General features: G+C 40.6%; 1 protein-coding gene across 3 annotated transcripts in view; it reads right to left on the reverse strand.

Annotated features, from left to right (window-relative positions):
* Positions 1–23,350, reverse strand: part of RAD50 (RAD50 double strand break repair protein) — a 234,237-nt gene that overhangs the window by 110,354 nt on the left and 100,533 nt on the right. The window lies entirely within an intron of this gene.

The raw sequence follows: 23,350 nt of genomic DNA on the forward strand, positions 1-23,350 counted from the left end.
CCATGTGCTACAGGGCCTTACAGATGGTGCCATTACCCTGGGCATTATCTGCATAGATTGCACGTGTTGCGCTTGACTGCTTGTGTGAAGCAACTGCTCCTACTGTTTCTGGGTGTGGGAGAGGGGCCAGGGCAGTCAGACACAGATTCCCAGGTGGGAGAATGCAAGTCCTTTTGTGCAAGAAGACATATTTCCCTTCCAGCACAAACACAGGCATGGTAGTCAGCACTCTGCTGTGACTTAGGCTCCCAACTTGTGCACCCACTAAGTCCCAAGAGCTGGGGCTGAGATGATGAAGAGGTGTCAGCACAGTACTATGCTGACTGTTCTCGAAACTGACAGCAAACAGGAAACTCAATTTGAGAAGAGACTCAATGTCAATTTAATTCAATTCAGCAAATATTTATTGAGCTCCCATATGTTCCAGGACTGTTCTAGGGACTAAGATTCATCAGTGAATAAAAAAGACAAAATTCCCTGCCCTTGTAAACATATATTCTCTCTCAAAAAAGGTCATTTTCTAGCCAAGATACGGAAGCAACTTAAGTGTCCATCAACAGATGAATGGATAAAGAAGATGTGGTGTATATATTGATATATATGTACAATGGAATACTACTCAGCCATAAAAAAGAATGAAATTTTGCCATTTGTAACATGGATGGACCTGGAGGGTATTAGGCTTAGTGAAATAAGTCAGACAGAGAAAGACAAATACTGTGTTATCACTTATATGTGGAATCTAAAAAGTTAAGCAAGTGAACGTAACAAAAAAGAAACAGACTCACAGATATAGAGAACAAACAGTGGGGAGGGGAAGGGGGGCAATATGGGGGTAGGGGATTAAGAGGCACAAACTACTATGTATAAAATAAATAAGCTACAAGGATATATTGTACAGCACAGGGAAAACAGTCAATATTTTATAATTACTATAAATGGAGTATAATCTATTATACTCCATAATAGAATTTTGAAAAATTTGGAATCACTATGTTGTACACCTGAAATTAATACTGTAAATCCACTATAACTTCATTAAAATAAAAGTAAAATTAATTTGGCAGGAAAAAAAAAAGTCGTTTTCCCACTTTTTTATCAAGGTCCAATATAGTTATTGTGGATTTAAGGCTGGAATATCCTAAAGTCCCACTAATGAACTCTTACCAATCTACCATCTCAGAGAAGCCGAACGCAAACAGGGCTGTATGAAGCTAACCAAAATGGGAATTCTTAGACCCACCAACGATTTTTAAGGCAGAAACAATGATTCTCCAGCTGATTCTACTTTCCCTGTAAAAACAATGCCAACCAGATTGTCCCTGGATAGAAAGAGTGGGATTCTTACAAGTTATATCAACTGCTCCCTCACCTAGCCTGACTACTAAGGGGCTCCAGAACCTAGGGCATCAAAGGAGAGGGATTTGGCAGGCTCCAGGTTACAGGAAAGCTTTCATGAGTCGTGCTTTTCCTCTCAAAGCTTATCCCAATAAAAGAGCATCTATTTGCGCTCTGTCTTAGTGATGTCGCTGTTATTGCCCAGTGGGAGGAGCCAGAGTGAAACATTAGGCTGGTTTTGGAGGGCCACAGAGGAACCTTTCCAGAGAACACCTCAACACAATGCATCTAAAACCAAAGTCCCTCTTTGTAATCCATCCTCATCCCCTCAAACCTGCTGCTGCTGGTCCTCCTTGTCCTTCTTTCTCCTCTTCCTTTGAGGTTCCCTATTTGGCTAACATAACCATGACTACCTTCCCATCACCTTTCTGGAAGACTCCCTGACTTTTGCCCTCTGTGCCCTTCCATCCACCATTCAGCCTCTGAAATGTCTCTCCAATTCCCCCTCTCCATCCCCGCTGCCTCAGTTGAGGCCCTTGCCTCTCACCTAGACTCAAGCCATCACCAGCTCCCTACTTTAGGCTCTCCTCATGACTGTCAAGTCAGGGCTTTTGATAAAATACACTCACGGCCATATGTCACTTCTGGGCATAAAAACCTCTGGCTCTCAGGTCCATCTCCTTCACAGGTCATACCTTTGTCCCCTCCAAGCCCTGCCATTCAGAAATACAGGCGTCTCTCACTAAACATTGCTGGCAAGAAAATGCTAACCAGGAGCCTCATTCTCATTATTTAAATGCGAAAATTTTTCATGCATTACATCTCAATCCAAAATCCTCAACCAATTTTCCAAGCATAAAACACAAAACACAGGAAAATTCCTGTGTATAAGCAACAAGCTAACATGTTAGGTTGTAAAATATTTTAAAATTTATATTTCTGTATTTATTTATTTAATAAATTGTGGTAAAATAAGGATGTAAAATATTTAAAACTGTACTTCCTGATCACTAAACCATTAATATGGCCTCTTTATCCATATAACATGATACATGTCCCTTTAGTTCACATTCAGAGCCTTTCCAATTGTCTTCTGTGAACTTTGATATGCTACCAATATATTTGGAATAAACCTAAAGGCTTTCTCTGTTGAGCTCCCTCCCTCATCACACTTTGTTTAAAAATGCATTGAGTTTGGGGGACATATATCTAATATTTTCCCTATGTAAGTATTGGTAGAAAAGGATTGTATTGAAAGGCATATATGTTCTTTTTTTTCTATTAGTTCTTTATTACAGATCTTTTTAAAAATATTTATTTATTTATTTGTTTGTTTATTTATTTTTGGCTGTGTCGGGTCTTAGTTGTGGCACGTGGGATCTTTCCCTGTGTTGTGCGGGCTTCTCTCTAGTTTTGGCATGCGAGCTCCAGAGCATGTGGACTCTGTAGCTGCGGCCCGCAGGCTCTCTAGTTGTGGTGTGTGGGCTCAGTAGTTGCCCTGTGGCATGTGGGATCTTAGTTCTCCGACCTGGGATCAAACCTGAGTCCCCGGCATTGGAAGGCAGATTCTTAACCACTGGACCACCAAGGAAGTCCTGAAAGGCCTATATGTTCTATGAAGAAATATTCTACGTGGAAAACTGGGGAGAAGTTCTGTAGGGTATGCTAGCTCTTATTCTTCCCAGAATACCCAGGAGTTTTTACACCTCTGTGCCTTTGCCCATACTGTCTCAGTACATCTGTCTTTTCCCACGTGGGGAACATGCAATTGCCCTTTGGATGTTTTCATCCATCCCTCTATCTTGGCTGTCACAGTCTGGCTCCAATACTACCTCCTCTTTGATTCTCTCCCTAGCTATTACTCCCAGCAGTATTAGGTGTCCTGCATTACTTTGGACATTCCTCTGTCAGAGTTCTTGTTTTTATATTGTAGTATTTTCAGATCCACCTTATACAACTCTGAATATGTATCAGTCAGAATCATCTAGATGATGCTATAGTAATAAATCACCTCTGAATCCCAGCAGAAGGACACAACAAAAGTCTCTTTCTTAATCACACTATGGGTGTGGTCTGGGCAGCCCTGCAGAGCTGCTGTCCTCCACGTGTTGGCTCAGTGTTCCAGGATGCTTCCATCCTATGGTACTGCCATATCAACAACTGCTGTTGCCATTCCCTTGGAGAATCACACCTCAGTTCTTATAAACTTCCATTTAAATCACATTGGTTAGATCAAGTCACAGTGCCAAGAGTAACTTCGAGGGGTGGGGGGAAATACAATTCTCTCATGTGCTCAGAAAGACAGGAGAATCAGACATGTTAAAGAGTAACACTAATATCTAACACAATAGACCCTCAACAGATGTTCGCAATGTTCCAATGTTTTGTCAAGGGAGGGAACCAAACTACCGTCTACTGACTGTTTACTGTGGTTAGGACTTCCTTAGACATTTTATATCACTATCTCAATTAATTCTCATCACAAGCCAATGTGAGATAAAATTATTCTTTTTTTATGATATGGAATCAAAGGCTCAGAGAGTTTAAATTATTGGCCAAGGTTACACAGCTAATAAGTGATACAGCTGGGATTCAAACCCTGGTATGTCTCATTCCAACCCTCCCATAATTTCTTTTTTTTTTTTCTCCCTTAATTTCTGAGGAAGTCATATTCTCTTGGCCTTAAGAAATCAGTGAAGTAGAAAAGAAGGCTGATCAACTTATTTACTCCTTTAAAAGCCCTGTCTCTAAGTTCAGTCACATTCTGAGGTACCAGGCATTAGGGCTTCAACATACAAATTTTGGAGAATACAATTCAGTCCATAATACACATTAAAAAGAAACATTTTCCTCTAGCATCTGGGATGATACAGAGGCTTACCTCCACAAGGAGCAGACAGATCCCATGTTCCCTCCATTTTAGGAACCCACAGAAGTTAGAAACAGCAGGTTGTACATCTGAAAAACAAAGTGCTGACACACGTGTGGAAAAACCAACTCGGGAGGCCCCAGGGTTTTTCTGATGTACTGCATCATGGACATTCCCACAAAGTAGCTTCTGTGAGGGCCTCTCAGGCAGGTCAGGCGAACCTCATGGCACCCTGGTATGTGCCCAGCCCCAGAGCCAGAAGCTGCACTCCCCTGTGGGCCCAAGTCCTGGTGAGTATTTCTCACTGAGAAAGTTCCCTATTATAGGTGACCCTAAACAAAGTCCAAGGCAAATGCCAGACGGCTTCCCTTCCTTCTACTCTGCAATCCATTCTCAGTGCTACTTATGAAACAGAGCTGAGCAGCCATTCCTCAGGATCCCCAACACCCATAGGAAGAAGCCGTAGGAGATACTGAGGATAAAATGAGAACATCTCACGTGCATCTAATCAGAGTTCCAGAAAGAGCAAAGAGAATGGGGAAGAGGAAATATATGAGGAGACAATGGCTGAGAATTTTCCACTGTTGATGAAAACACCAATCCATGGCTTCAGGACATCTAGTCAATCAAACATGATAAATTAAAAGAAACCAATACCTAGATACATATAGTAAAAGCCTAAAACATCAAAGGGGAAAAAAAAAACTTAAGAGCAGCCAGAGAGAAAAGATAGATTGCCTACAAAGTATACATAATTAGAGTGAGAGCTATTTTCTCAACAGCAAAAAATTAAAGCCCAGAAACAGCACAATGTTATATTCAAAATGCTAGAAAAAACTGTTAATCTAGAATTCTACGATCAGTGAAAATTTCCTTCAAAAATAAGGATGAACTAAAAACATTTTTTTTAAATTGAGTTTACTTTTTAGGGCAGTTTTAGGTTCATAGCAAAATTGAACAGAAAGTACAGATTTCCCATATACTCTCTGACCCTACACATGCACAGCCTCCACCACTATCCACATTTCCCACCAGAGTGGTACAGTTTTTATGATCTATGAACCTATACAGCTCATCATTATCACCCGAAGTTTACATTAGGGTTCACTCTTGGTGTTGTATGTTTTACAAGTTTTGGCAAATGTATAATAACAAGCATCTGCCATTATGGTGTCATACAGAATTCTTTCACTGTCCTAAAAATCTCCTGGCTCCATCTTTTCATCCCTCCCTCCCTCCTAAGCCCTGGAAATCACTAATATTGTTACTGTTTCCATAGTTTTACATTTTCTAAATGTCATATGGTTGGAATCATACAGTATGTACCCTCTCCAGATTGGCTCCTTTCACTTAGTAATATGCATTTAAGGTTCCTCCATGTCTTTTCATAGTTTGATAGTTCATTTCTTTTTAGTGCTGAGTAATATTCCATTATCTGGATGTACCACAATTATTTATCCATTCATCTAGTGAAAAACATCTTGGTTGTTTCTAAGTTTTGGCAATTATAAATAAAGCTGCTGTAAATATTTGTGTGCAGGATTTTGTGTGGATATACATTTTCAACTCATTTATGTAAATACCAAGGAGCATGATTATTGGACTGTATTAGTTTTTATTAGAAAATGCCAAACTGTCTTCCAAAGTGGCTGTACTGGGGGCAGGGGGGAATTGGATGAAGGTAATCAAAAGGTACAAACTTCGAGTTTTTAGATAAATAAGTACTAGGGGTGTAATGTATAACATGATAAATATAATTAACACTGCTGTACATTATGTATGAAAGTTGTTAAGAGAGTAGACCCTAAGAGTTCTCATGCCAAGGGAAAAATTTTTTTCCTATTTCTTTAATTTTGTATCTATGTGAGATGATGGATTTCACTAAACTTATTGTGATAATCATTTCATGGTGTATGTAAGTCAAACCATTATGCCGTACACCTTAAACTTATACAGTGCTGTATGTCAATTACACTCAGTAAAACTGGAAGAAAAACAAAATCAAAAACAAAGTCACTGTATCATTTTGCATTCCCACCAGCAATGAATGAGAGTTCCTGTTGCTCTACATCCTTCTAGCACTTGGTGTTTTGGAGTTTGGCCATTCTAAGAGACGTGTAGTGGTGTCTTGTTATTTTAATTTGCAATTCCATAATGACATAAGATTTTGAGCATTTTTCATATGCTTATTTGCCATCTGTACCTCTTCTTTGGTGAGGTGTTATTCATGTCTTTTGCCCATTTTAAAATAGGCTAAAAACATTTTAAGAGGAATAAAAACTGGGATAAACCAATAAACTCTCACTAAAAGAACTTTGATAGATTGCACCTCTGCAAGGAGAAAAATCATCTCAGAAGGAAGGTCTGAAACGCAAGAAGGAATTACCCAGTTACTATTTTATACAGGATGATATTATTTTCCTCCAGAAATGATTTATTTCACTTTAGCATAAGGACAGGCCATCTTAATTTAGTCTGAGATGGGTGATAGAAAGCTGGGCTTTGGTTTTAGCAGACGGGTTTATTTTGTTAGTTCTTATTCTGAGAGTATAAGTCTTCAGGGGTCCCAACTGAAAACCTGGCAGTATTTACAGGAAACCCACCTACCTGGTGGGCACTGAACTTCCATTTTTGTTCCATTTTACCCATGAGACTGCCTAAAACTCTGCTTTATCCACAGTCCAGTCCCTCAGCCACAGCTTTTCTGTCAGCTTCTCTGTGGCTCAGCTCCTCAACCTCTAGAACAATGCTTACTGGTCAGTAAATGCCTCAAGGCAAAAGCTGTGCCATGTCAGGCTCACTTCTAAGTTTCCTTCTTAGTCTTCATTGCCTTGTTAGCTCTCTGATTTTTAAAATAGATTTTTAAAATCTATTTAAAAACAGCTTTCTTAATTGTTCTTAGCCAGAGGGCTAGTTTGTGCAAGCTGGTCTAAGTCTGAGGGACGGCTGTACATTGAATAGCATGTTGATTGATTATCCCCCTTTCTTGCCTCTAGGAGCAACTTAAGGTAACAGCCATCACTATAAATCCCTAAGCGTCAAAGATCAAGGCACCCTGGTTGCCACTATAGCCTTGCTGCCAATTGTAGTAATTATGCCCACCTTTTCTCTGATGATTAAGTGCTCCCAACCTGGCCACTGCCATTCTAGGGATCCCATCATGCCCATGGATATTAGGGAGTCAATGGAAGCGTCCCCCACCTTCAACCCAGCTTACAGAGAACATCCACTACCAAGCTATGCAATGATGCCTGTTTCTCCTCACTAGTGCATCCCTTGCTGTGTTAGTGAAGGAGTGTTCTCTGTGCCCTCTAGGGAACGTAGTCAGAGCTTCAACACCACAGAAAGGAAGTTCTGGCACCTCCATTTCATATTCTGTAGGCCTTCATCAGGGTCAGGTTTCAAAGAGCCATTCCAGCAAACTGTCAAGATTAGCTCTAGGTTTTCTTGCCAAAACATTAAATCCTGAGTCAGTAAGTAGCCCCCATGTCAATGAATTCAAACCTACTCAACTCTTAGGTCCTTCTAGACTAGTAGCCTCAGGTCCACTATGCTCTGGATTCTGACAGTACGTATTAGTGAGCTCCTGCAGGCCTTTCACTTCCTTGCCAAGACTGTATGTCAGTTTTAAAGCTATTGCCTCTCAGCTTCAAACCTACTTTCTATACTCCGCTGGAACTGGGGTTCTGCAAACCAATTTCTCCTTTGCCAGCTCTTTCTCTGTTAGAATCTGTCAATAGCAGAACCTAGACTAGGAGGCTGAAGGAAGAAGGGACTTGTTCCTTTCTGTTTGCTTCCTATTCCTTATTTTTGTTTCCTACTCCCGCCTTTAATATTCATATTCCTAACCCTAAGGTTAACCCTGGCAGCAACAGTTTGTTCCAGTAGCAGCAACTGATTACAGTTGGCAGTTTTTCCCATATTCATAGAACCAACCTCAGCACAACCTCATTTCCCTCTGGGACCGCAGCATCAGCCAGTCAGCACCCGCTCAGAGGTCTGGATCCCATTCCCATAACCCCATTTCCTGAACTCAGAAATACTACCAACAGTGGGGCAGTGCCCCCTTCTCAGAGGTCTGAGTTTCAGGCCCTCCAAGGTACTAGGTTTTAATATTGTTAACCCTTTCCCTTTGATCCCCAGCCATACAGGTGGTAATTGCTTCCCACAGTTGCTACCTTCATAAAATACCTTGTTGTTCCCTTTTTATTTTATTTATTTATTTATTTATTTTTGGCTGTGCTGGGTCTTCGCTGCTGTGCGCGGGCTTTCTCTAGTTGCGGCGAGCAGGGGCTACTCTTCATTGTGGTGCACGGGCTTCTCATTGCGGTGGCTTCTCTTGTTGCGGAGCACGGGCTCTAGGCGCACAGGCTTCAGTAGTTGCAGCACTCAGGCTCAGTAGTTGTGGCGCATGGGCTTAGTTGCTCCGCAGCATGTGGGATCTTCCTGGAACAGGGCTCAAACCCGTGTCCCCTGCATTGGCAGGTGGATTCTTAACCACTGAGCCACCGGGGAAGCCCCCCCTGTTCCCTTTTTTAAAAAATGTTTTTTTGTTGTGGTAAAAGTCACATAATATAAAACATACTATTTTAACCATATTTAACTGTACACTAACTGTACAGTTCAGTGGCACTAAGTACATTCACATTGTTGTGCAACTCTCACCATCAATCCATCTCCCAAATTTTTCACCTTCCTAAACTGAAACTCTGTCCCCTTTAAACACTAACTCCCCATTCCCCCTCCCCGCTTCCCTCCCCTGGCATCTACCAATGTACTTTCTGACTCTATGAATTTGACTATTCTAGGTACTTCATATAAGTGGAATCAAACAGTATTTGTCTGCACTTATTAATGTGTACTGGAATGCATTTTTAAGGTTAACTTAATATATGTCCTACAAACAGATTGTACCTTCTCTTTTTTTGTCCCTGTGCTATACAGTAGTCACTCACCAGCCAACTACTTAATACACAGTAGTGTACATATGTCAATCCCAATCTCCCAATCCATTCCACGCCCCACCCCCTTGGTGTCCATACATTTGTTCTGGACTTCTGTGTCTCTATTTCTGCTTTGCAAATAGGTTCATCTGTACCATTTTTCTAAATTCCACATATATGCGTTAATATACGATATTTGTTTTTCTCTTTCTGACTTATCTCACTCTGTATGACAGTCTCTAGGTCCATCCACATCTCTGCGAATGCACAATTTTGTTCCTTTTTATGGCTGAGTAATATTCCATTGTATATATGTACCACATCTTCTTTATCCATTCCTCTGTTGCTGGACATTTAGGTTGCTTCCATGTCCTGGCTATTGTAAATAGTGCTGCAATAGTTTTTTAAGGAACCTCCATACTGTTCTCCATAGTGGCTGTATCAATTTACATTCCCACCAATGGTGTGAGAGGGTTCCCTTTTCTCCACACCCTCTCCAGCATTTATTGTTTGTAGATTTTTTGATGATGGCCATTCTGACCAGTGTGAGGTGGTACCTCATTGTAGTTTTTTTAAAAAATAAATTTATTTATTTATTTATTTTTTGGCTGCTTTGGGTCTTTGTTGCTGCACGCCAGCTTTCTCTAGTTGTGGTGAGCGGGGGCTACTCTTTGTTGCAGTGCATGGGCTTCTCATTGTGGTGGCTTCTGTTGCTGCAGAGCACAGGCTCTAGGCGCATGGGCTTCAGTAGTTGCAGCACGCGGGCTCAGTAGTTGTGGCTCGCGGGCTCTAGAGCGCAGGCTCAGTAGTTGTGGCACAAGGGCTTAGTTGCTCTGCAGCATGTGGGATCTTCCTGGACCAGGGCTCAAACCCATGTCCCCTGCATTGGCAGGTGGATTCTTAACCACTGAGCCACCAGGGAAGCCCACCTCATTGTAGTTTTGATTTCAATTTCTCTAATAATTAGTGATGTTGAGCATCTTTTCATGTGCCTCTTGGCCATCTGCATATCTTCTTTGGAGAAAAGTCTATTTAGGTCTTCCGCCCATTTTTTGATTGGGTTGTTTGGGTTTTTTTTGATATTGAGCTTCATGAGCTGTTTGTACATTCTGGAGATTAATCCATTGTCAGTTGCTTCGTTTGCAAATATTTTCTCCCATTCTGAGGGTTGTCTTTTTGTCTTTTTTATGGTTTCCTTTGTTGTGCAAAAGCTTTTAAGTTTCATTAGGTCCCATTTGTTTATTTTTGTTTTTATTTTCATTAATCTAGGAGGTGGGTCACAAAAGATCTTACTGTGATTTATGTCAAAGAGTGTTCTTCCTATGTTTTCCTCTAAGAGTTTTATCGTATCCAGCCTTACACTTAGGTTTTTAATCCATTTTGAGTTTATTTTTGGTATAGTGTGGGAGTGTTCTAATTTCATTCTTTTACATGTAGCTGTCCAGTTTTCCCAGCACCACTTATTGAAGAGAAAACCATAATTCCAAAAGATACATGTACCCAATATTCACTGCAGCACTGTTTACAATAGCCAGGACATGGAAGCAACCTAAATGCCCATCAACAGATGAATGGATAAAGAAGACGTGGTACATATATTGTTCCCTTTTTGCTTTTCTCGTTTTCAAATGCATGCTTAACAGTTATTTATATTCAATTCCCTCTATTAAAGTAACTGGTATAGTTTCTGTCTCCTGACTGGGCCCTAACTGAAACAGGCTATCTGAGATCTGACTCTGATTATTAGCTCGGAGGCAGTGAGGGATGTTGAGGGAGGGTCACAAGGAGAACAAATGTCATCATGTGAAGCATATGTTTCAGGAGAAATAATTATTCTGTCTCCAAGCAAGGAGAAGCTACTCTACTCTGGTAATGGGGAAAGGGCTGCTTATGCCAGTTAAGGAAGCCTCAGAAAAACTGGGGCTTTCAAGAGTCTCAGGTTTTCCCACCCAAAATTTCCTATTGCAGGTCTCATGGTCTTACTCTTTCCCTATAAGAGCCCCAACTTTGATAAAGAAGAATGTCAAAGGTACACAACTATTCTCCCTTGAAGTGCTACAAAGACCTGCATATAATCAGACCCTGAGCCTAATTTTCAGCTCAGTCTGCCTTATGGCTGTAGGAGATAAGGGTCTGCTATAAAGTTGCCATAGACATACCCTAGTATTTGGAGCATATCTTAAAGCGGAATTAGAGTTCCCTGAGCCTATCATTCTCGTTTGGTAAGGTCTCCAGTGCTGTCAGAAGAGTCAGTGTATTCTGCAATCCATATATAATAATTAACATGGTTCCCATAAATCCCAGCCACCGTAACTGCCATTGCCTTGCTCTCCATCTGCCCTTTACCCAAATTAACCAAAGTTTAAAGCTTAAGACATCTGAAAGCCACTGCATGGCAGAAGTTATTGCCAGGACTTCCCTGGTGGTCCAGCGGTTAGGACTCTGTGCTTCCACTGCATGGGGCACGGGTTTGATCCCTGATTGGGAACTAAGATCCTGCAAGCCGTGCAGAGCCACCATAAATAAATAAATAAATAAATAAATAAATAAATAAATAAATAAATGCCAACCTACGTATTCTCAGCAGTAGGTTCCTCTTATTTTAGAGAGGTGAGCGATCCAACTCCAAAATTTCATTCCAAGGGTTCATTACACCTGATACTGATTGTCATAGCCCAGGTCTCCTCATAAAGCAGAGCGTGAGGCAAGGATTGAAACACTGACACTTTATTTGGGAGTTACAGTAAGTCCCCTACATACGAACCTTCAAGTTGTGAACTTTCAAAGAGGCAACTGTGCCCCTGTATACTGTTGTACTGTACTGCTGTACTTTTCAAGGTACTGTACTGTAAGATTAAAAATGTTTTATTTTTTGTGTTTGTTTGTTTGTTATGTATTATTTGTGTGAAAAGTATTATAAACCTGTTACAGTACAGTACTATATAGTCGATTGTGTTAGTTGGGTACCTAAGCTAAATTTATTGGACTTACGATCAAATTGGACTTGCAAACATGCTCTCGGAATGGAACTCATTCGTATGTAAGGGACTTACTGTATAAGCCCAGGTTGGTGAGGCTGAGGAAAAGGGGGAAGTGAGGGGAGAAGAAGTGAAGCAATGTGATGTGATACACTGGCCACAACATCACACCGAGGCAGGAAGAAGCATAGCAAGTCTCAGCAGGTATGTTTGCTTGTCTCATGGAATTGCTGCAGAAGTGCTGAAAGGAGAAAGTATACCTTAGAACAGTGCAGAGAAAAGGCAAAGGAGAGAGGAATTAATATGTCAGACTCCCTTTTCTCTCCCATACCCCATTTTTCAAGGTTTACTCCACAGGAGTTCAGGAAGTTACTCCTGAACTTCCAAACCACATCACCCAGTCATCAGCAGCCACATAAGAAGCCAGACCTCATTCCACACAGTGTGGCATTTCATCTACGTCTGCAAGTGAAGGGGAGAAGCTCTGAGAAGGCACACAAACATGTATCCAGTACAAACAGGAATTCCCAAAACTGACGTAAGAAGGCAAAGAAAATCGAAAGGGTTCTATAACCGTTAAAGAAATTCAGTCAATCATTTAAAATCTTCCCACAAAGGCCAGATAGTTCTATAGGTAAGTCGCCACAAACTTTCAAGTCATATGTAATTCCAAACATATATAAACATTTCCAGAGAATAAAATGGAATATTTTACAATTCATGTTATGAAGCTAATATATATTATAATAAAATCAGAAGGGGATTGTATAAGAGTAGAAAATTATGATCCCATACTCACTCATGAACATGGATGCAAAACCTGTAAACAAATGTTATTAATTCAAATCCAGCATGTATAAAAAGATATTACATAATAAACTAACTTGAGTTTATTCCAGGAATTCAAGATTCAATATTAGAAAATCTATTAATATAATTTACTACATTAACCAATTAAAGAGATAAATCACATTATATCAATGCAAAAAAAATTACTGAAATTTAAAATCCATTTATTATAACTACTTTTAGCAAAGCTGAAATAGAAAGGAACTTCTTTAAGCTGATAAGCTTACAGCAAATACTGTGCTCGATGGTGATATGTAAAAGCCTTCCTCTGAAAGCAAGGACAATGCAAGAATTTCTGCAGGACCACTGTATGTGCCCTGCACAATCCCAGAGAGCACCATTTACATCATAACCATTGCAGATTTGAATATGTATCATGAGGATTTCCTACCAGACAGGAGTAAAGTATCTTGAGGAAGAGGCTTTTTCTTCCAGTTTGCACAAAGGCAAGTGGTGGCCCTGGATAACGTTAACTCCATTTCTGTTAAACACTGTAACTGATGGTCCTGGACTTTGCAATAAGATTTTATAAGTAGTACTAATAAATACGAGGATTGTAACAGAAGACACAAAACTCATACATACATACACATATGTACATATATACATATATATGTATGTATATATGCAAAAGATACAATATGACAAAAATAAAACCCAAAAGAAGATAAAGTCAGTCCAATGATTATAAGGAACAAGACTTCAACAAATTGCTGGATCAATATACAAAGTCAATTATATTATTACACATCACCAACAAATAGAAATGCAAGTTTAAAGAAGATATCACCTATAATACTTACAAAAATATAAGGTGCCAAAGAATAAATCTAACAAAATGTGAGAGAAAATTTAAAACTTTACTGAAAGACATTTTAAAAGGACCTTAACAAATGAAGAGACCTACTATGTTTATGAAAACTCAATACCATAATTTGGAACCTGATCTAAAAATTCAATGCAACTTCTATCAAAATCCCAACAGTTTTTTCTTTGGTACTTACTTAGTTGATTCTAAAATGTCCATGAAAGAATGAGAGTCTAAGAACAGCCACTGCAATCCTAAAGAGGGATATCACAGAGAGACAACTTGCCCCACTAGATACCGGGCTTTAATAGCTAGGTCAGTCTGATACTGACATGGGGTAGAGCAGTGGTTCTCAACAAAGGGCGATTTTTTCCCCCAGGGAACATTGGGCAACTTTTGGTTGTTACAGCTGGAGAGGACGGAGGGGATGCTACCATCATCTAGTGGGTAAAGGCCAGGATGCTACTAAACATCCTACACTACACAGGTCAGCTCCCACCACAAAGAATTATCACATTCAAACACCAATAGTGCCAAGGTTGTGAAATCCTGGGGAGAGAGGTAGACCAACAAATAACTAACAAAAAATACGACCTTGGGGTGGGCATATCCAGCAGGAAACAGATGGAACACGCATGTTAGGCAACTTGAGGAGAGTTTCCTTAATAAAGGGACCATTATAAAAGTGAGAACATGGTGTAGGAAAACCATGAGGGAAAATGCAGTCTCCTGGGGCTAATCACAGGAGCTGTAACAGAAGAGGGAATAGTTACTGAAACTCTGAGCTCCAGAGGGCTGTGTGGAGAGGGCCACTGGTAGGAGCTGGGACACTCAGTCAAGGGACGCAGCCAGCATGCAGCAACCTTGCAAGGAGAGAGCTGGGAGGACACGTATCCTGACTTGACTGAGCTCCCAGCCAAACCCAATGGGGAGCCCGTGAGCAAAGAAGTCATTAACGTAGTCCACACAGGTCTCTGCCTCCCAAGACTTGGGAAAGGTTAAAGAAGGGGTGGAAGAGGGTCTGAAGGAGCAAACAGAAGCTCTCCAGCGCCAACAGGATTTCGTAAATAACCCCCCAAAGTACAGATTATTAAGGAGAAGATGGATAGTCAACATTCCTCAAATTTACCATAAGCAGAGTGAAAAGACAAGCCACAATCTAGGACAAATATTTGTATCGTGTATAAAAGACAAAGGATTAGTTTCCAGAACATGTAACAAAGTCCTCATAATCAATAAGAAAAAGATAAATAACCCACTAGGAAAAAATAGGTAAATGACATGAATAAGCATTTCTCAGAACAGGAAACACAGATGGCCAATAAACATATAAAGAGATGTTCAACCTTGTTAGTAGTCAGGGAAATGCAAAATTAAACCACAATGAGATAACATTTCACACCCACCAGACTGACAAAAATGAAAAAGTCAGATATTACAAGTCTTGCCCAGGATGTGAAGTAAAAGGAATTCTTACATGTTGTAAAGTATAAGTGTAAGCAGGACAGTAAACTGGTACTTCTGAAATGTAATACCTAGTAAAATGGAAGATGCATGTACTCTTTGACCCAGAATTTCAATCTGCTGTGTATTCTAAAGAAATTCTTGCATGTGTACATCAGGAACTATAAGCAAGTATGTTCATAACAGCACTGGGTTTTTTTTAAAAAAATCTTTTCATTTTAGAATAATTTTAGATTTATAGAAAAATTGTGAGGAGAGTACAGAGTACTCCACACCCAATTTCCCCTCTTATTAACATCTTATATAAGAAATGTACATTTGTCACATTGATGAACTAATACTGATATGTTATTATTAATTAAAGTCTATACCTTATTCAGATTTCCTTATTATTTGTCTAATGTCCTTTTTGAATTGTTTTTAATTGCTAAAATTGGGGGAAAAACATAAATGTCCATCAGTAGATAAATAAATTGTGGTTTATTCATTCACCAGATTACAGTAAATACAGTAAATGAACATATAGCTACATGGGTCAACATGGATGAATCTGAAAACATTTTGTTGAGCAATAAAAGTCAGTTTTAAATATATCCAACGTGATCCCATTTATGAAAAGGTCAAAAGTCAGCAAAATACAATCATATATAATTTGAGGATATTTACATATGTGATAAAACTATAAAGAACAGCAAAGAAATAATTAACCAAGAAATCAAGACAGTGGTTACCTCTGGTGGGGATGGAGTTGGAAGCTATGGAAGAGACATCTTCATGGGGATAGGGTGGTGGGCACATGGGTTTTTATTTTGTTAAGCTTTAAACTGTCCATGTACATTTTATTTTATTTTGTATGTATGATACATTTCATAATAATAATTCTAAAGCTCTTACCCCCTTGCTCTTTTTTTCCCCCCTAAAGCATATCTTCCACACAGTCCTCATCCTCCAGAATTCTGGCTTAAGGGAAAAGGTGATGCGTTAGTGTCAGAGGAAACAGGAACCCCAGCCCTCTATGCCCAAACCAAAGAAATGTGATTATGTCTCTTATCATCCTTTCAAATCCCACCACACATCATGGTGCTTCCTGTTTCTCAGAAGCTGAAAAAGGTGCTGACATAATGTAATGAGTGGAAGCAAGGCTGTTTATACAGATCCACCCAGAACCCTGGGTATCACCCCAGTGGACTGGCTGGACTCTCAGCTGTGGTCAGATGCAAAGGCCAAACTCAGGCCCCTAGTTGGGGAATGACCCCAAGTTTGAAGATTCATGGAGCAGGTGACTCTCGCTGTACGAGTGAGCAAGGCCACGTCATCTGCCCTCAAAGAAGCCTTGCACCACAGTGAAGGCACTGCTGGGCTCTGGCCTTGGACTCCAGCTGGGGCCTGGGGATGTCTGCCACCACCTGTGCCCTCAATTCCTCCACATCCATCCCTCCCTTGTCTGGGCACGTGGTTGTTTATCCATCACCCAGAAAACACTCACCGAGCACCTGTGATGTGCCACTGTTTTCAGTACTGGTGACATGGCAAGGTGCAGGACACAGGCCTGCTCTAGCAGCATTACAGCATTACACCAGCAGACAGATCAGACAATAGGCAAATGAAACAACTATAAACTGTGGTAAGTGCTATCCAGGAAAAACAGACAAAGGTGGAGGAAAATAACCCCATGCCAAGGTATAAGTATGAAAGTCAGGGTACCCAAGTTCAAATTCTACTGCCTATTCTCTGGGTAAGTTAACTAACCTTTCTAGGCCTCAGTTTCCCTTTCTATAAATTGGAAGTGATAAACAAAGTTACTGTATAGAGTTGACTGAACATTTATTCTTTCAAAAAATATTTGCTGAGCACCTCTATGTGCCAGGCACAAAGGATTAGTAGTGAAGATGACAGCAAGGCCTTGCCCACAAGGTGCTTACAATGTAGTGGAAGAAGTCACTGGATAAGCAAAGGCCACTTCAGGTGGTGATAAGGGCTAGGTACCGATATGACAGAGGGAGATCAGGGAGGTGCTGGGGAGCAAGGGCCACCTTACATGTCAGGGAAGGCCTCTGTGCTAATGGTGAAAAGGAGCCAGCTCTGGGGAAGTCTGGGGGAAGAGACTGCCAAACAGAAGGACTACCAAGTGTGAAAGTCCTGAAGTGGTGTGAACTTGGTGCGGTTGAGGAGCAGCAGGAAGACAGAGGCGGCTGGAGCACATTAGTTCAGGGTCAGGAGACAAGGCTAGGGAGGGAAGGGAGGGCCCATGCAGGCCATGAGAAGACTTGGCATTTCTTCTACTATGGGAACTCACTGAATGTTTAAAGCAGAGGAGGGACATTACCTGACATGTTCTTAAAGATCTCTTGCATCTGTGTGGAAACAGATGAGTGTTAATAAAGAAAACAAGTTAGGAGACTATTGCTCTAGTGTTGGTGGCTTGAACTTGGGTCTGCGTGGGATACAGGATGAACAGTGTGGGATGGGCTGGAGAAGGCAGAATCCCATCATGCAGGGCTTGTAGTGGGACCACTCCCTGCAGCTTCTTCCCTGTCCTTGGGATCCATATCTGAACTCCACTTTCTGTTGGAAAAGCCCTCCCCCTCTTTGAATTCCACCCTCTCTGTAGGTAGTAGGCCTCCCTGGACCTAGGGTCCCTGCCTCCTTTCTCCCCACCTGCTGCCTCATAGCCCTGGATCCCTCTTGTGTAACTCAGATGAATGCTAGGCTCACCCAGCCCCTGAAACCTGGATGAGCAGGCTCCAACTCCCATCTGCCCACATGCAGCATTTGCCAAGTTGGCCGCATGTCCCAGGGGCTTGTGTTCGCATGACCATCACTGGGTTCCTCCTCCTGCTGTTTATCCAGATACTCTACGAGTGCTGCTCCTAGAACTCAGCCCTTTCCACTGTATCCTGTTCACACAGCAAAGCTGACCAGCCACCCAGATCTCTATGACAGAAGCAATCTCAAACTGAACACTAGTGTTCCTGGTCTTTGAAGTTGTGTAGTGGATTTTCCTCTTCTCCATCCCCTTTTTCATGCCCCTCATCTCCAACTTTGTGCCATCTTGCCAGCTCCCCATCCCTTCTCATCCAATTCCAGTTCATTTCTAATACAGAGCAATTTCCTAGCCCTTTTGGGACCTCAGCTCCTATTTTCCAGGGACCCACGATCTCAGCTTCCCAGCTCCCTCAACTGTCTGACCCAGGTATTTCCCCAAGAATTCCTGCTAACACTGGATACTGTGACTGGCTGCAAGGCTGCCATTGAAGCCCCGGCACATATAGTGGTCCTAAGAGTTTAAGGTGCTTAAGACATATCAGAAAACAAATGAAACCTGTCTGACACAGAAGCCTAGGCTGAAGGAAGCCAAGCTCTGTTTACACAGTTTTCAGGGGCGTTCACATGCCCCAACACCGCCCTCTGGTGGCTGACAGATGTTAATTCTAAAACCCACTGTTGCCACCTCTGAGACCAAGCACCAGCCTTCCCCACCTTGATGCCCAATGGCTTATTCCCCAGGTGTAGACAGAGCCACGTCCTTGGACCGAGTTCTGTCTTCTGCAAAGGAGCCATTAGATTTCTGGGGGCCTACCCAGTTAAGTCTCAGCAGTGGTCTGAATCCAGTCTAGGAAAGAGGTCAGGTGGGACCCTGAGCTTGAATGGCCTAAGGGATCTAGAGATCACCACCCATCCTTGGTCTCAAGTCCTTCTCTTGACCACTTCACATCTCACAGCTTTTTGATCTCAACCCTAAACACTGCCCCAATGGGCAGCAAGAACAAATCCAGGGGACAAGGGTGCCTCTGGCCAATGGTTAGAACCATATGCACTGACAATTAAAATTGTGTCCAAGCATCACTTTTTCTCTCCTCATCCCTCAGGCTCATATCAGTGTTAGCTCCATCAGAGGAAGGGGCCTGCCTTACTCATCCCTCAGGTGCTAGCACAGTGCTGGCAATCCACAAATTTCAGACGGCAGAGTGAACGGATGCACGGATGAATGCATGTAATGAATGTGGCTCATTCGCCCCCTCCTGCCTTCTCATCCTGCCTCTAGAATGCAGTGCGCTGTGGCTCTTAATAGCTTTTCACTTAACTACCTCCCCTACTCTCCCACCTCCAGCTCTCAAGTGACATTTTTTCTGGTTCCCCTTCGGTCTCCAAGATCCGCACTTGTTGTCAGAACACTGGGCTAGGTGTGTCAGGAATCCCAGCTCTGCCATCAATGAGCTCCTGGAGGTTCTCATCACCCCATCCATAACCAAAATGGGGCACTCCCAGCCCTAGGAAGTAAGTGGAATGGGAAGGTACCCAACCTTACTTAGGACTGTGATGTCCTAACCCAGAGCTGCCGTTCTCTCTTTCAGCAACAAAAGTGTTGCAGGCATGATGTAAAAATATACATACATTCACAAATGTACAAGACAAAAGCCTCCCAGAAGTACCCTCCATTAGTTGGGGATATGTTGTTACTTTATAGCCTCGGTGTCTTTCACTTTGCCAGGAGGGCACTTTAATTATCCATCTTTCATACATGGGGAAAGTGAGGATTAGAGAGGCCAAGTAACTTGCTCAAAGTCACACAGCTTGTGAATGGTAGGTTGGGATACAGAATGAGGACGAAAGATAAGTGCTGGGAGAGCATTCTGAAAAGAGAAAGTTTTCTCAAGTGCTCAGCTTTACCATCAGCTGGCCGTGTGTTTTCTGTCACTCAGGCTGTGGATGCAAAGGTTAAACAGTGTTAGCAGTAGTCAGCTACAGGAGGATTTCTAAGTTGGGTGGGGATTGGGGTGGGTGGGGGTGTGCTCCAGCTTTGGGCTCCCACACTTTCTGTTCCTGTAACTCTGGGTTACAAAACTCAATTTCCTTGTCACCAGATCCATAGGAGAAACTGAACTTAGTTAAAGTGTCAATTTAATGTTTGGAATCTGTATGCACCTGTGAAACCATCACCACAATCAAGATAGCGAACGGATCAATCAACCCCAAGAGTTTCATTGTACCACTTACCAATCCCTTCCTCTACTCTTTTTGTGCCTCCCCTCCCCTAGGCAATCATGGATCTGTTTTCTGTCACTATAGTTTGCATCTTCTAGAATTTTATAAAAATAGGATCATCCTCAGCCTGATTTCTTTGACTCAGCAGAATTATTTTGGGATTTATCCATATTGTAGTATATATCAATACAGCTGACCCTTGAACAACATGGGTATGAACTGCAATGTCCAGTTAAATGAAGATTTTAAAAAATAAATACATATATGTGCTGTAAATGTATTTTATTTTCCTTATTGTTTTCTTAATAACATTTTCTTTTCTCTAGCTTACTTATTTCTAAGAATACAGTATATAATACATATAGAAAATATGTGTTGGGGAATTCTCTGGCAGTCCAATGTTAAGACACTGTGCTTCCACTTCAGGGGGCACGGGTTCAATCCCCGGTCAGGGAACTAGGATTCTGCAAGCCACGTGGTGTGGCCAAACCAAAAAAAAAGTGTGTGTGTGTGTGTGTGTGTTAATCGACTGTTTATGTTACCTGTTAAGGCTTCCAGTCAACAGTAGGATATTAGTAGTCAAGTTTTGGGGCAGTCAAAAGTTATATTCGGATTTTGACTGTATAGAGGAATCGGCATCCCTAACCCTTGCGTTGTTCAAGGGTCAACTGTAGTTTATTCCTTGTTTGATTTATTTTTAAATTAAAATACAGTTTTAAAAAAAAACTTTTTTGTGTGAACAGTTCTATGAATTTTAACATGGGTATATTTGAGTAACCAACACCACAGAATCAGAATACAGAAAAAAATCCTTGACGCTATCTCCAACTCTTCTGCCCCTAACCTCTGGGAACTAATGATCTGATCTCCATCAACACAGTTTTGTCTTTTCGAGAATGTCATATTAATGGAATCAGGCAGCACATAGCTTTTTGAGATCAACTTCTTTTACTCAGCATGATGACTAAGAAATTCACCCAAATCGTGTGTTCATTTCTCTCTCTTCTTTCTCCCTTCTTCCCTCCCTCTTCCTTCCCTTCCTTCCTTCCTTCCTTCCTCCCTCCCTTCTTTTTTTTTTCTGAAGAGTAGTATTTCATTGAATGGATGCATGAGTTTATCCATTCACTTGCTGCATATTTGAGTTGCTTCCAGTATTTCACAATTATAAATAGAGCTGCTATAAACATTTGTGTACAGGTATTTGTGTGAACATACATCTTCATTTATCTAGGATAAACACCTAAGAGTAGGATCGTTGCATGATATAATAAATGAATGATTAACTTCATAAGAAACTGCCAAATTGTTTTCTAAAGTGGCTACATCATTTTGTATTTCCATCTGCAATGTATGAGAATTCCAGTTGCTCCACCTCCTCACCAACACTTGGTCTTGCCAATATTTTTTATTTTAACCATTCTAATAGATGTGCAGTGATAGCTCATCATAGTTTTAATTTGCATTTACCTATTAACGATGCTGAAACAGTTTCATTTGATGTTATTGATATATTATTGCTTAAGTCTGCCACTTCATTTTTTTGTTCATTTTCTGTTTGTTCTCTCATGTCTCATTTCTTTATTTTCTTGTCTCTGCCTTTTGAGTTCTTTATATATTTTAGATATGTCTTATCCAATATAGGATTTCAAATATTTTCAAATCTATGGCCTAACTTTTCATTTTCTTGATGATGTCTTTTGAAAATCAAAAGTTTTACATTTTGAAGTCTAACTTGTCAATTTTTCATTTATGGGTTGTGCTTTTGGTATTGTAGCTCAGAAATCTTTGCTTAATCCAAGGTCACAAAGATATTCTCCTACATTTACTTCTAAACATTTTATAACTTTAGTTCTTACAATTATGTCTGTGATCCATTTTGAGTTAATTTTTGAGTGTTATATGAGGTTATTATGTAACTTCTTCTTCATGCACATAGATATTCAATTGTCCTAGCACCATTTGTTGAAAATACAATTGAATTGTCCTGGCACCTTTATTAAAAATGAATTGACTATAAGTGTAAGGGTTTGTTTTAGTACTCTCAATTCTGTTCCAAATATATATATGTATAAATTTGGATATATACTTATCTTTTGTCAATACCACACTATTTTGATTACAGTAGCATTATAGTAAGTTTTTAAATTTTTATTATTTTTCATTGAGTTATATTTGAAACACAAGATTGTGTCAGTTTAAGGTGTGCAATATATTGGTTTGATACATTTATATTGCAATATAATTGTCATAGGAGCAGTTATTGTTTTGATGCTATTGTGAATAAGATAGTTTTCTTTCTTTCTCAGATGGTCTCATTGTTAGTGTGTAGAAAAGCAACTGATTTTTTTTTAATTAAAAAAATATTTATTTATTTTGGCTGTGCCAGGTCTTAGTTGTGGCACCCACAATCTTCGTTGTGGCATGCGGGATCTTTAGTTGCAGCACGCGGACTACTTAGTTGAGGCATGCAAACTCTTAGTTGCATGCATGTGGATCTAGTTCCCCAACCAGGGATCAAACCCAGGCCCCCTGCATTGGGAGCACAGAGTCTTACCCACTGGACCACTAGGGAAGTCCCAGAAAAGCAACTTCTGTATTGATTTTATTTCCCGCAACTTTACTAAATTCATTGATTAGATCCAATAATTTTTTAAGTTGAGTCTTGGGGATTTTCAATATATAAGATCATATAATCAGCAAATACAATAATCTTACTCCTTCCTTTCCAGTTTGGATGCCTTTTATTTCTTTGTTTTGCCCGACTGCTCTAGTTAGTACTTAGAGTACTATGTTGAATAAGAGTGGTGAGAGTGGGCCCGCTTATCTTGTTCCTTATCTTAAAGGAAAAGCTTTCCATTTTTCTCCATTAATTATAATGTTAGCTGTGGGTTTGTTGTATATGGCCTTTATTACATTGAGGTATGTCCCTTCTATTCCCAGTCTATTGAGGGTTTTTATCCTGAAGGGATGTTGCAGTTTGTCAAATGCCTTTTCTGCATCTATTGAGATGATCATATGATTCTTTCTTTCATTCTATTAATGTGGTATATCACATTTATTGATTTACATTTGTTGAACCATCCTTGTATCCCAGGGATAAATCCTACTTGGCCAT

This window comes from Orcinus orca, chromosome 3 (genome assembly GCF_937001465.1).
Source record: "Orcinus orca chromosome 3, mOrcOrc1.1, whole genome shotgun sequence".
Lineage (NCBI taxonomy): Eukaryota > Metazoa > Chordata > Mammalia > Artiodactyla > Delphinidae > Orcinus > Orcinus orca.